A 13,172-nucleotide genomic window follows, 5' to 3' on the forward strand; every position below is an offset into this window, starting at 1 on the left:
TCAACCATGAAAATAAAACAAAACTTTTTTTTTCTTTCTAGATGCTGCCTGATTCATTGAGTGTCTCCACCCTTTTCAAATCAATAATGATCTTACTCAGTTATAGGAGTAGAGAGGGTGTCAGAAAGTTTAGGATATAAATATCAACGCATGTGGCCCATTTGACGTAATACTGCTAGCCACTTCAATACAACTTGTTGCTAACGATACAAATGCCATCCATATAATTATCGAATGTGAAAACTAAAATGTAGGAAGTTAACCTTTATGGAAAGGAATAAAGTCAACACTTTGGGCCAAGGACTTCATCAGGACTGATGAAAGGTCTCGGCCCAAAACGTTGACTCTTTATTCCTTTCCATAGGTGTTGCCTGACCCGATGAGTTTCTCCAGCATTTGGTGTGTGTTACTCTGGATGTCTAGCATCTGCAGAATCTCATGTTTAGAAATTTAACTTGCTTTGATTTGGATTCAACAATGGTCTAGAAGCAACATATTTTTCACAACTTCTATCCATCTCTTTCTCAGAATTTTTAAAACATGCAGAATAAATCTACATTTAATCAGCAAAAGTAGCATGTTAAAATCTCAAAGAATAAGCTATTTAAATTTAGACAGTATGAATAATTCAGATTCAGAAGTTACTCTTACTAGATTTAATTGTGCATAATATATTATTGCTTTATGCTAGCTTAGTCAGTAAATACATTTACTGCATAACATTTTGAAAACTTGAAAATTTAAATTCTCACTTCAATTCCAATATTATTATTTCATACAAAGCATATTAGCAATGTAAATATTCAGCCACATTGTAGAACTTTAAACTTAAACTTAACAAAATTTAAGTTTCATCACATTGTTTATTTTCAATAATGTTCTTACTATAAAATTCCAAACCACAAGACCATCCCTAATTAACTTTAAGTAATATATTTAATATTTCTAATTCATGCTGGTTTATAATCAGTCAATGAATATGAGCCATTGTTGAAATAATTTTACATCACCAGCTTATATATTTTCTGATTATTTTTCCCAGCTCTCACTGCCTTTCAAACATCCCCAAACCTTATTTCTTTCCTCTGTCACGTGGCCGGCAACAATGAATATAAAATTGAGTCAGATTTTATAAAAACAAACCAACATTTATTAAACTCTGCTCAAAAATAGCAAAATGTATTTAAACGACTGACTTAACTGGAAGTTAACTGCTATACAGCAACTCTGGAACAGTTCTTAAAAGAGTAAATGCGAAAACAGTTCTTAAAGTGGTAAATTCGAACAAATTCTTAGAATGGTAAATTCGAAAGTCCAAGAGATTTATACAGTCAATTAGGAGAGATTTTCCTGAAGTAAAGAATTCCTTGAAGACGTCATGTTACTGCTGTTCCCAGCCGGAATCTGCCTTGTCCACAGGATTCACAACGATGGAAATAAAATGGTTTAAAGGAACTGACCTTTTCCTCTGGAGAATAGACACTGCACTATCCTTCCTACTTTAGCAGAGGTTATCTCATGCAAGTCACTGTTTCTTGAATGAAGATTCAATTCAGGTCGATCCTCTCCAAAACTGCCAAACGATATCAGCTTTACTTGACTCGGCGAATTCCTGTACTTTGGTCAGGTCTTCACTCTCCAATACTACTTACAATAGAAAGTAGAACTCCACTTTAAAACAAAACTACGTCATAAGCCGAATACGCAGCAAAATAGAGTATCTAACACAAAACTAAACTGAAAACTAACTGCGTCTCATCAGGAGTCTCCTTTATATACCTGTTGAGAACAGGTCATCATGTGACCTCACTGGCGGGAAAATTACATCATGTGACCTCCGCAAGACCATTACATCATGCTCATAAGACACTCAATTACATCATGGTCATGAGACAGTTACAAGACATCCATGAGGTATGTAACACCTCACTTTTCCTTCCTTACTGACGTTCTCTATTTTACAGAGCTCTCCCATAATTCTATTTGCTATAGCTCATTGTTTACTAGCATACAGCATTTATTTGTACGAAATGTGAGTAACATATGCATTGGATAGAATTTCAGTTCTCAACTTATCATTGTGAATAAAATAATAGTTATCGCAGAATAAAATCACATATTATATTATTTATACATACAATACACTGACAAAAACAGCAAGATTCTAGAGATAATGAATAGCATTTTTGAAAATGTGGATAGTTTCATTTAAAATGAAATATGTTTGAAAAAGACTGCCAGTTGATAAATTATACTTTTGATGATGTACCTTTCACCAAATCAATTTTTAACATGTTCCCCTCAGTTGTAATTCATTTCTAATGACAACAATGCTGAAATGTGAAATGTGAACCAAATGTGCTGAAAATGAAGCTTTACTGGCTTCAGCTCGTTGCTGGCAATTTAATCTAATGAGAGTAACACTTAACATCGCTTCCACACAATATTTGCATTAGTGATAAATGATGGTAAAATTCTATTCCATGCTATTTTACCAAGGATATAGTTAGATTTATTCTGAAGACTTTTGAATGGGTCTAGGCACATAATTAGATGCTAGGAGTCACAGTAATCTGCAGGATAATAGCTTATAGATACTAGGAGTCTTCTTTCTTAATATTGTACAGAATTTTTGAAAAATATTCATCCTATACATCACCGTCTGGTAGGGGAATTGCAAGGCATCTGACTGCAAGACCATATCAAGGATTGCAAGGACTGCTGGGATGATCATCGTGGTTTCTCTTCCACTCATTGGAGATTCATATCAGTTGTGCTGTGTATGCAATGAGCTTAGCATGTCAATCACAAACACAAACAAGAGAAAATCTGCAGTTGCTGGAAATCCAAGCAACACACTCAAAATGCTGGAGGAACTCAGCAGGCCAGGCAGCATCTACGAAAAAGAGTAAACGGTTGACATGAATCCTGATTAAGGGTTTAAACCTGAAACATTGATTATACTCTTTTCCATAGATGCTGCATGGCCTGCTGAGTTCCTCCAACATTTTGTGTGAGTTGTTTGTTAACATTGTCAATGATCCTTCCCATCCATCAAACAATCTCTTTGTCCTTCCCATTGCCCCCCACCACCCCACCATCAAGCAGGAGATACTGTAGCATTAGGACAAAGATTGTTAGAGTGGCAAACAACAACCAGGCCCTGAGACTACTGAACTTCCTGCCACCACCCAGGTCTCAGCCTGTGTGAAGTCCCAATGGCATTATACTGATTACTTACTAACTTGTGATATAAATGTACTTTATTATTTGTTAATTTATTTTGTGATAATATTACTTAATGTGTTGTTTGTGAGTTATACACATTGTCCAGAGGAATAAAGTTTTGTTTGATAGTACATGTTCATGGTTGAAATGAAAATAAACTTGAACTTGGACATGAAATTGCTGTTAAACCTATAGCTTTATACATCTATTTCCAAGCCTATTTTGAAGCCAATAAGTACCTAGCCCTGAATAAATGAAGTATACTTACAAAGTTTACTAAAAGCACAAAACTTGGAAATGCAGAAGCCAGTGAAGTGAATAGGAATAGTCTTCAAAAAATAAAGCCACATCAAGTCAATATATGAAAGAGAGGGAATACACATGGGATTTAGGAGTGATGTGTAGGGCCTGGCCTCCATTCTCACCATCCTAATATCCCTTCCTATCTGCAGAACATGCATCAAAAATATATATGTTTAACATACTCTGCCAGAGTTATTTGAATTTAAAACCCTGCACGTGACCGAGGCAACAAATGACATTTAATGCTGTGAAGTGATAAACGTTGGAAGGATGAAGTGAACAAAACCATTTGTATAAGTTACTGAAAGTGCTAAGATGCACTGAAAAGACTATTAAAATAGCTCATGTGTTCCCAGGTTTCATCACTAACGTCAGAGAATACAAAAGCAAGTGAAACATACTAAAGCTTCATAAATCACCGATTAGGCATCAGATGGAGATTATGTCTGCTTCTAAATATGATACAAGAAGAGATATTTGACGAGCAGCAGGAGTAGGTCAAATGGCATTTGGAGACAACACAATTCAGTGAGATTATAACTGACCTGATCTTGGCTTCATCTTCCTGGATTCCATAACTCTTTGTTCCCATAAAGAATAAAATGTCATCTGTTTCACCCTTGAATATATTTAAACACTTCACTTCCAGGATTCCCTTTGATGAAAATTCCAAAGATGTGTAATCCTCAAAGAGAAAATACCTCTTCATGCCTATTTAAGTGGGTCAACCCTTTACCATAAAGTAGTGCCCTGAAATCCAGATTCCACTTTCAGCAGTTGTTTTAAAAAAATCATGTCCTCTTCAGCTGAACTCCAGAGAATACAGACCCAATATTCTCAGTCTTTGAATCATAAGACAATGCCTTCATATCAGAGATCAGCCTCATGATTATTTACTACACTAAATCTAACATATTCTTGAAGTATGGTATCAGGACTTTGGATAGATCACATTCATATTCATTTATTTATCACATCTACATAAAAATGTGCAGTGAAGTGCATCATACGAGAAGTGATGGATAAGTTTGTGGCCTAAGGTAGAAGGAGATGAGCTTTACAGCTCTCATTACATGCACATGCAGCTCAACTGTTTGAATGATTATACAGGAAGTTTGAAGTTACTAACTCATCTCCTTCTACCTTAGGCCACAAACCTATCAATCACCCCTGCTGTGGACACTTTCTGGAGGTCCAAGATCTGTATGCTCCATGACCTCTGGACTAAGTGTGTAAATGTAGGAAGGGACTATGTTGAAAAATAAATGCGCTGGGTTTTCTAAAATTGACTCCTTCTACTTTAGGCCATGAACTTATCAATCACCCCTCCTATGTGTTAACAACCAACACACCCTGAGATGTGCTGGAGGCAGCCTTCAAGTGTCACCACATATTTGATGCCAACATAGCATGTCCACCATGTTCACAGAGCAATACAAGCAACAAAAGTAAAACAAACCCCATTCCTCCTGTAGGGGAATGTATGTAATACCCCTGGCAAAGTTTCTACTGCTATGCTGTAAGCTACTTTTACTGTCGCAGTTTTCTGTAAAAGTAGTGTGTCCTGAGTGTTTTGACTTCAGCTAAGTATAAGGAGCCATGTTGTCCAACTTAGGAATGTGGTGTCAGCCAGTTGGGGTTGTCTTGATAGACGTAACTTTCTGCCCAGTGGAGTATCCGAGTGTGCCAGACGGGAGCAGATTTCTGAAGGACAGCAGTCTGGTTTGGAGTTCTTTTTTTGGCAGGAGCTGCGGGGCGGGGCACAAGGGAAGATGACGCAGAATGCTGTTCGAAGGAGAGTCCCCGTTGTAAGAAGTGCTTTGTGCAAATGAATGGTTGAAGGGAGGAAGGGCCAATACTCCTGAGAGAGTCAGTTCATTCAAGATGCTCTTGGAGGGAAGTTTGGACTGTGGTGGGTACTTTCACGCAGACCGTGGGCTCAGCCATGAGTAAAGCGATACATCCAACCACTACAGAAATGAACTTGACATTAGAGTGGTTTAACTGCAATGAGCCCTTTCATATTTCTTTTCTTTCCCAGTTAACTGTTTGATAAAGTTGAAAACTTTGAAGTATAAAGTTCTTTATAATTTTATGCTGGTGAACGACCTGCCACTTCTTGGCAACTGATCATTGTGTATGGGGCAGTATATACTCAGCAGTCTCTACAATCCATGTTCCTTAATCAGAACATCCTAATTTTCCTGTTTGGTTGAACCCCAAATCATACCAACCCTGGATGTATATTGCTTCTGAAAGGTGGCCTTCTCACCACTGAGTGACATGGCTGTTCGCAGAGCTAGCTAACAAACCAAGTTGGTGGACGAGCCCTGGTGAGAGGATGCTCATATATCATTCACAGCCACTGACATTGAGTTGGGGTTCACTTTAAAGGCTAATCCTCACTTTGATTCAGTTTTGGAGTACTATAAAGGAGCTGATATGGGTTTTCTTAAACATGTCTCCGCCACTTTTATTTGCGAAAACCTACATTGGTGGCCTCGATGCTCTAGGATGACTATTGAACATGCTGGCCAATGCAGTCACTTTGAAACTGCCAGAGTGCTTGGAGCAAAATGCCTTTGCTTTGTTTGTACAAACCGAGGTCCAGTTCATGCTGTGAGAAATCTCTGCCAACAACACCAAAAATTTCTATTTGGTAGCATCGCTTAGCAACTGTACAGCTGCGGGAGTGGTGAGTCTTCTAGGACACCCACCTGAACACAATAAATACTGATTGCTAAAAACTCACCTTCTAAAGACTTCAGGGCTATCGGAGTCTGTATGTGCCAAACAGTTGCTGCCTCCCGTATAAATTCCCACCTTAAATTCCTCCATATACCTGTCTAGTAGTCTCTTAAATTTCACGAGTGTATCTGCCTCCACCACTGACTCAGGCAGTGCATTCCACACACCAACGACTCTCTGATATCCCCCTTGAACTTCCCACCCCTTACCTTAAAGCCAAGTCCTCTTGTATTGAGCAGTGGTGCCCTGGGGAAGAGGCGCTAGCTGTCCACTCTATCTATTCCTCTTAAATGTATATAAATATACACTTATATATGTACATAAATAAATATCGGATGGGGTACAAGGGGGAGGTGGGGCATTAGTGGAAGTTTGAGAAGCCAATGTTCATGCCTTCAGGTTGGAGGCTACCCAGCCAGAATATAAGGTGTTGTTCCTCCAACCTGAGTATGGCTTCATCTTTACAGTAGAGGAGGCCATGGATAGACATATTAGAATGGGAATGGGACGTGGAATTAAAATGTGTGGCCACTGAGATATCCTGCTTTCTCTGGCGGACAGAGCATAGATGTTCAGCCAATATATAGAAGGCCACATCGGGAGAACCGGGCGCAGTATATCACCCCAGCCGACCGCCTTCTCAAACTTCCGCTAATGCCCCACCTCCCCCTCGTACTCCACCCGATATTTATTTATATACACACATTCATTTTCTCTCTCTCCTTTTTCTCCCTCTGTCCCTCTCACTATACCCCTTGCCCATCCTCTGGGTTTCTACCCCCCACCCTTTTCTTTCTCCCTAGGCCTCCTGTCCCATGATCCTCTCATATCTCTTTTGCCAATCAACTGTCCAGCTCTTGACTCCATCCCTCCCCCTCCTGTCTTCTCCTATCATTTTGGTTCTCCTCCTCCCACTCCCACTTTCAAATCTCTTACTAGCTCTTCTTTCAGTTAGTCCCAACGAAGGGTCTCGGCCCGAAACGTCGACTGTACCTCTTCCTAGAGATGCTGCCTGGCCTGCTGCATTCACCAGCAACTTTTATGTGTGTTGCTTGAAATTCCAGCATCTGCAGATTTCCTCGTGTTTGCGTTTTTAAATATTCTCTTAACACTTTTTACTGATTGTCTCTAGAGTATTATTAAGTTCTTCTCCCCCTTATTCAAATCTTCCATTAGAAAACAATGCTAGGTTACATAGAACATAGAATAGTACAGCACATTACAGGCCCTCCGGCCCACAATGTTGTGCAGACCCTTAAACCCTACCTCCCATATAACCCCCCACCTTAAATTCCTCTATATACCTGTCTAGTAGTCTCTTAAAATTTCACTAGTGGATCTGCCTCCACCACTGACTCAGGCAGTGCATTCCACGCACGAACCACTCTCTGAGTAAAAAACCTTCCTCTAATATCCCCCTTGAATTTCCCACCCCTTACCTTAAAGCCATGTCCTCTTGTATTGAGCAGTAGTGCCCTGGGGAAGAGGCGCTAGCTGTCCACTCTATCTATTCCTCTTAATATCCTGTATACCTCTATCATATCACCTCTCATCCTCCTTCTCTCCAAAGAGAAAAGCCCTAGCTCCCTTAATCTCTGATCTTACCCAAGGGAGAATAATGTATATAATGTATGATTAATAATTGATGCTGTTGCTTCGGACCTCCACAGAGTGTATAATGATGCTTGCATTATTATCTTAATATCATTACAATGCTACATATAATTATTCTTTTACCCCATATTTTAAGTAAATGCTAAATGTTTCAGCATGTTTTGTGCAATAGACCAACAATGATTAATCAGCCTGCAGACAGTAGCATCATTTGATTGGTTTATGTTTACAATTACAGTTCACAAATTGCCAAATAAGTATCTTTGTCAAATTATATTCATTGTGTTAATAATAAAAGGACGTCACCTTAATGTGGTTGCTTTAGCTAAGAGCTTTTGGGAAATTAATTAATTTCTTGGCATTCTTGGATACAACAACCACTAATAAGACATACCAATTAGTAGGTTAATTGGTCATTGGAAATTGTCATCTGATTACGTTAGTGTTATTAGATGGGTTGCCAGGTGGCACAGCTCATTGGGCCGGAAGGACTTGTTCCGTGCCGTATCTCTAAATAAAATTTTTAAAAATGCACTAGACTGAGGAGTACACTTATTTCTTAGTAATAAATAGAAAAACAACCGCCCTTTCACAAATGTTATTACAATTTATGAACAGATTACTGAGAGCAACAGTCACCTGCTATCATTCAGTATTGTGGTTCTTTTATCAGATACTGTCAAAATGAAATCTGGATTTTTTTTATGTCTTTTATATTTTCAATGCCCTTCTATGCTCACTTTGACTGCCAGAACAGGAGGAACCATTTCACACCCCCTTGTCTTCCATCCATTGGTCTCAGTAACTGAAGATAACATGCGGGCTGCCTTCAAGAGAGAGAATTCAAGGAAAGCATCTGGTCTGGGTGGAGAACTTGGCCAAATACTGAAGACCTGTGCCAACTAACTAGCTGGTGTATTTATGGGTATCTTCAGTCTCCTGCTCTGGCAGTGTGTGGAACCCACTAGCTTCAAGCAGGCTTCAATCATACCAGTACCTAAGAAGAGAACAGTAACCTGTCTAAATGACTGTCACCCAGTGGCACTTACACCCACAGTGATGAAGTGTTTTGAGAGGCTGGAGCTGAAGTATTTCAGCATCTATCTGAATGGTGACTTGAATCCACTCCAATTTGCTTACTGGAGCAACAAGTCTACAGCAGATGCTATCTCTTTGGCTCTTCACAAAACCCTGGAATACCTGGACAGCAAAGCTGCATACATCACAGTGCTCTTTAGCGATTACAGCTTGGCACTTAACACCATAATCCCCTCAAAACTAATCATTAACCTCCAAGACCTGGGTCTCAATACACCTTGTGCAATTAGATCCTGGATTTCTTCACTTGTAGACCCCAATTAGTTTGAACTAGCAAAAACTTCTCCACCACAATTTCCATCAGCACAGTAGTACCGTAGGGATGTGTTCCTAGCTCCCTGCTCTACTCGCTTTACACTTATGTCTGTGTGGCGAAGTACATCTTCAAGTTTGCTTATGATACCACTGTTGTGGGCTGTATTGGGGGCGGGGGGGTGTGATGAATCAGCTTACAGGAGGGAGATTGAAAATCTAGCTGAGTGATGTTATAACAACAACCTCTCACTCAATGTCAGCAAGATCAAGGAACTGATTGTAGGCTTCAGGAGAGGGAAACCAGAGATCCATGAGCCAGCAATCATCGGAGGATCAGAGGTGGAGAGGGTCAGTAACTTTAAATTTCTGGGTGTCACTATCTCAGAGGACCTGTCCTGCACCCATCATATAAATATTATTGTGAAGAAAGCATGACAGCACCTTTACTTCTTCAGATGTTTGCGGAGGTTTTGTATGTCATCGTAAACCTTGGCAAACCTCCACAGATGTGTGGTGGGAAGTGTGCCAACTGTCTGCATTATGGCCTAGTGTGGGACACCAATGCCTTTGAGTGGAAAATCCTACAAAAGGTAATGGATTTAGCCCAGTGCACCATGGATAAAATGCTCCCAACCATTGATCACATCGACATGAAACATTACCATAGAAAAGCAGCAACCATCATCAAAGATCCTCTCCACCCAGGCCAAGCTCTTTTCTCACTGCTTCCATCAGGCAGAAGGTACAGGTGCCTCAGGATTCACACTAGCAGGTTCAAGAACAGTTACTACTCCTCAACCATCAGGCTCTTGAACTAAAGGGGATAGCTACACTCATTTAAGGATTTATAGATTTGCTAAGTGTGCCGATAGAAAAAGAACCTCAGGGTTGTAAGTGGTGACATGGATGTACTCCGATAATAAATTTTGCTTTGAAATTTGAACTTTGAACTTCATAATATATTCCTTCTCAGTATAAGTTATTGGTTCACAAAAGTTGCTGGGCACTGCTACTATGCCCAAATAGATGTTTTTCATACATTTTTTCAATTCAGATAACATACGCGTATCACTGTTTTCTCATGAATGCCATGTCTTTCCTGGAAAGAATACATGTGTACCAAATTTTAGCAAGGTAATAATGCATGGTAATTAGGGGTGATAATTTGGAAAATGAGACAACCAATTTGTCAATAGCACTGTCATACAAACTGAAACAAAATGATAGAATCCTTGTTTTAGCTGTTGTGTGAGGATAAGTACAACTCCATTGCTCTTAGTTGATTTTTAAGAAAATCTAAACAAGAAGGCAGTTGTAACCAGTCCATACATCTAACAGTGTAGCACCAGTTCAATATTAGATAGAAGCATCAAACATGAATAACATACGAATCTCTGGCATTAGGCTTTGATTTACAAACTTGTGACTCAAAAAAGAGAGTACAGCCCTCTGAGTGAACACTGAAACCAAAGTGATGCTGGCTAAGAACTCCAAACTCAACTTAATTAACTTGTCAGCATCATAGTTGACTTCATTACTCTATGGGACAATAGCCAACTTGAAAGAAACTCCTACAATTTCCCATCAATCCTGAAAAATCTAAAACAAAGCTGCAGTGTGCTTTTAATGTGGGACTACAAGTTCAGCAACGTTCACTCTATGAAGTAGTTTTTCATTACTTTGAAAAGAGAAATTAATTACTTTGGTATTCCCCTGATTGTCTGTTAATAAACAGAACTTTTCAGCTTTATTTCATTTCTTGCACAGATCTGGTGGAAATTCAAGAAGTCCATCAAGAATAGAAAAGTATGAAAAGGATAATGAGGTGAATCTATTATTAATGATTATGTGATGCCAAACTTGCATTTTAAAGCACAGATAATTTGATTAGGATAGTGGTTCCAGATTTATTGTGATGTTCTTTAGGGTACCCTTATGAGGAAACTTACTTCAATATAAATTGCAATAGTCTATGTAACATATTTTATTACTTTCATAAATATTCAGCTGACAAATGTCCTTTGCTATTGCTTGAATTGCCAAGAGTGAAGATGCTATGAGTGAGCGTATCTCAAAGATCAGCTTTTGAAACTAATTTAGAAGGTTTTGCAACTGCGGATGTAATTGCAATTTCTGTGGTATTTAAATCCAACAGGAGTGAGCGTAACTCACTCAAGTGGCTCAGGATAATCCTGTCACTTTGTAAACTCTAATGCAGCTTGCTGTTGAATAAATCCCAACATGGTTGATGTTCTTACATGGATTTTCCAACGATAGCCAATTTGATAAGTAAAACAAAACAACATGATGATCTAAATGGAATGCATTAGTTTCGAAGCTCACAGATAAAAGGGCAAGGAGGCAGACATCCGATTTAGATTCAGATTTAGTTATCACAATACAGTGAAGTGCATTCTTTGTATGAACAACCAACACACCCAAGGATGTGCAAGAGACAGCCAGCAAGTATCAATACACATTCCGACAAAACAAAACAAACCCCTTTGTCACCCTCCTACACACCCACACCCGAACAGCCTCCAGAAAGGGAATATTTTATTTCCCAATGTAGAGTGCATAATGGGTGCCTTAAAAAATGGAACAAAACTGTGAATGACTCCAAGGAAGACAGAATTTGGGCAAAAACAAATAATGGAAGACCATTGTTCAAATACAGACATTAAAGAGCACCTGAAATATGAATATCTTATAATATCATCTTATAATTGCATTCTAATTATTTGCAGCTGTTTCATAAAATAATTCCTTCCATCATGCACCAGTGCAAGTTTAATTATGCAACATATTATGTCTGCACTTAATTTTTAGGAATGTGCAAAAACAATTTTGAAGATTTAAGGACATGCTACTCTTCTCTTTTCTGAATTGTAGTTTTAAAATTCCTTTTATCTTAAATAGATTAAATATTTAAATATTTAAAAAGTAAATAGGAAGTAGATCAAACTTGAGTGGCTTATGCTCTGCAAGGAGGAAAGAACATTGGCAGAATTTAAGCACTTTCAAAGAGTACAGTTCTTTTTCGTGAATGTCACTTACATACCGTAATATGAGCCCCTTTTATATGGAATTGCTAACATAGGTGTGCTGCCCCTTTTAACTCTGCCTGCCTGGTGAATGGCAGTTAAAATGAAAGGAGATGTTTAAAGTAACTGGCCTCTTTGGTTATATTCTCAATATGACTGGATATTGTTCTACACATTTAAGAAATCAAGCAGGACACCACAGAATGGCACTGGGATCCTGGATGAGAAGCTAATTGTCGCTGTTCAGTAACTTAAACAGGAACAGTCAGTTGCCCCATTGTGTTAAGCTTTTCAGGACTTTGTGTGTGAGGTAGAAAAGACTCAACAAGATAATCTCTAATATTTAACTAGGTTCTTCAGTGACCAAATAGAAACAATAATTATTTTTGTGCCTACAGCAAATTCCATTTCTTGCAGCTTTGAACCCAGTAATTCTGCGTTTGCCTTTGACAAATGCAATTCATTTAACCAGGTCATTTAACTCAGATTGAGTTATCAGATGAGGCTCACTCGACATAAAGTGTTCAAAATCTATACCAGTATCAGTGTTGTTTTCCATTCCTGGCTTGTGCATCATGGCATTGTCATCTGCCTCCTTTAGATTCCATGTCTGTGGTGGCTTTGGTACCGAAAGACTATCGTCATTTAGCACAGGTCTCATAGCTGAAGGGAGATTTGGTTTATTCAAAGGATTTCTTGTTTATAGTAGAGAAACCAGACACACAAGTTAGACAGAAGTAGCAGTCTGTCACATGATCATTCTGCTCTCACCATATCATCGGGACAGCGAACGGCTTTGACTTCCGAGTACCTCTGAGCCAAGCTGTAAGATCAACAGCACATGTTGCACAACAAATGTGAGGAGTCCAGGCTTTGTTTTGG

Source organism: Mobula hypostoma, chromosome 6, assembly GCF_963921235.1.
Source record: "Mobula hypostoma chromosome 6, sMobHyp1.1, whole genome shotgun sequence".
Lineage (NCBI taxonomy): Eukaryota > Metazoa > Chordata > Chondrichthyes > Myliobatiformes > Myliobatidae > Mobula > Mobula hypostoma.